General features: G+C 44.2%; 1 protein-coding gene across 1 annotated transcript in view; it reads right to left on the bottom strand.

Annotated features, from left to right (window-relative positions):
- pod1 (coronin) overlaps positions 1-2,500 on the bottom strand; it is a 46,910-nt gene that overhangs the window by 13,815 nt on the left and 30,595 nt on the right. The gene's annotated exons all lie outside the window — the stretch shown is intronic.

Genomic DNA, 2,500 nt, shown 5'->3' with positions numbered 1-2,500 from the left:
TAGCCTTTATCATTCTTTTTCTGTGCCTGTCCTCCTCTCTTCCTATTTCTCACCATCATCCACTCACTTGATGTAGTGCTGCCTACTTCTTCCTTAGCCTTTATCATTCTTTTTCTGTGCCTGTCCTCCTCTCTTCCTATTTCTCACCATCATCCACTCACTTGATGTAGTGCTGCCTACTTCTTCCTTAGCCTTTATCATTCTTTTTCTGTGTCTGTCCTCCTCTCTTCCTATTTCTCACCATCATCCACTCACTTGATGTAGTGTTGCCTACTTCTTCCTTAGCCTTTATCATTCTTTTTCTGTGCCTGTCCTCCTCTCTTCCTATTTCTCACCATCATCCACTCACTTGATGTAGTGCTGCCTACTTCTTCCTTAGCCTTTATCATTCTTTTTCTGTGCCTGTCCTCCTCTCTTCCGATTTCTCACCATCATCCACTCACTTGATGTAGTGTTGCCTACTTCTTCCTTAGCCTTTATCATTCTTTTTCTGTGCCTGTCCTCCTCTCTTCCTATTTCTCACCATCATCCACTCACTTGATGTAGTGCTGCCTACTTCTTCCTTAGCCTTTATCATTCTTTTTCTGTGCCTGTCCTCCTCTCTTCCTATTTCTCACCATCATCCACTCACTTGATGTAGTGCTGCCTACTTCTTCCTTAGCCTTTATCATTCTTTTTCTGTGCCTGTCCTCCTCTCTTCCTATTTCTCACCATCATCCACTCACTTGATGTAGTGCTGCCTACTTCTTCCTTAGCCTTTATCATTCTTTTTCTGTGCCTGTCCTCCTCTCTTCCTATTTCTCACCATCATCCACTCACTTGATGTAGTGCTGCCTACTTCTTCCTTAGCCTTTATCATTCTTTTTCTGTGCCTGTCCTCCTCTCTTCCTATTTCTCACCATCATCCACTCACTTGATGTAGTGCTGCCTACTTCTTCCTTAGCCTTTATCATTCTTTTTCTGTGCCTGTCCTCCTCTCTTCCTATTTCTCACAATCATTCCTGTCACTTCTTATTGCTTTTCTTTTCATATGTAATGCAACTCTCTCTCTCTCCCTCTCTCTCTCTCTCTCTCTCTCTCTCTCTCTCTCTTACACACACACACACACACACACACACACACACATATACATACCGCTCGCTGGTGCAGTGGTAACGCTCTCGCTTGCCAACTGGTGGACGGGAGTTGGCGCCTCGCTCAGGTTGTGAAAAGTTTCACTGACGAAGTAGGTGGTTACTGTCCCCCTTGAGCAAGGGGACGGGTGTGTGGGTGTGTGAGGGTCACAGCCTTGCCCTTAGATCGGACTATATGAGCTCTCAGCTCCCTTCCGGGAGGGTAAAAGCTGACGATCACGACCATCAAGTGATCCTGACCGACCCGGTGAATTACACACACACACATGCACACACACACACACACACACACACACACACACACACATACACACACACACACACACACATGCACACACACACACACACACACACACACACACACACACACACACACACACACACACAGTACAATCCCAGCTATCCGGTATCCAGACAAACGGAATACTCAGAATAACGGGAAAATTCAAGGGCTGGTAAAAACGTCAGTAAGTTATAACTGTGCGCCATTTTGAATGGACCGCCAAACTGCCGTTTTATCGTGTCAGACTAAGCGAGGTGAAGACATTTCTGGCTAATGTAAATCCCTAGTAAATCCTCTTATCCAGCCCTCCTCCTCCCTCTTTCCCCTCCACAATTTCCACAAATCACCAGACTGCTTTTTACCACCAGACAGTAAACAAGGTCTCTTGCTGTTGTGTTGCTCTGATGGATGGTAATTTATACATTCCAAAATGCCTAAAGAGCAAACTAAACATAAGCGTGTCGTGCCCACCTTGAAACAGAAGCTGGACATATGCAATAGACTTAAAAAAGGCAAATATTATAAAACACTGATGACCAAACATAATGTAGGAAATCCAACAATTTTATATAAAGACCCAGCATCCAAGCTCAATGAATTTTTAATGAAAAGCGAAACAAGTAAGTCGAGTGGTTTTGCTTAGAAAGATCTAGGGGAGCACCTATTTCTGGTCCTCTTATCCAAGAAAAAGCACGAGAGTTCCACAATAAAATGAATACAGAAGTCGAATGTGATTTCAGTGTTGGATGGTTAAATCGTTTCAAAGACAGGCATGGAATTTGTAAGCCAGACATCTCGGGAGGGAGCAAGTCAGCAAACGCCGGTGTTTTTCTCCCTAACGGACCGACTCTAACTTGCACCACATAAATTCATCTTAGAATAGGAAAGAAGGTTTACTTTGTTGGAAGGAAAATATATATATATGCTTGCGCTTCATATGTACATCATGTATTTTATTTAGTGCAAAACAGCTGACTGGCGGCAGGTGAAGGGTGGAATGATGGAGGTCAGTCGGGGCCGGGACCGTAAACAAAGCTTCTGTGGGGGTACAGGTGTGATCATTCTACAGTGCAGTCTTAACATC

The sequence above is a fragment of the Coenobita brevimanus genome, chromosome 10 (genome assembly GCF_032717465.1).
Source record: "Coenobita brevimanus isolate Jiangsu-jjx chromosome 10, ASM3271746v2, whole genome shotgun sequence".
NCBI classification, from domain to species: domain Eukaryota; kingdom Metazoa; phylum Arthropoda; class Malacostraca; order Decapoda; family Coenobitidae; genus Coenobita; species Coenobita brevimanus.
This window is presented reverse-complemented; position numbering and strand designations above follow the sequence as displayed.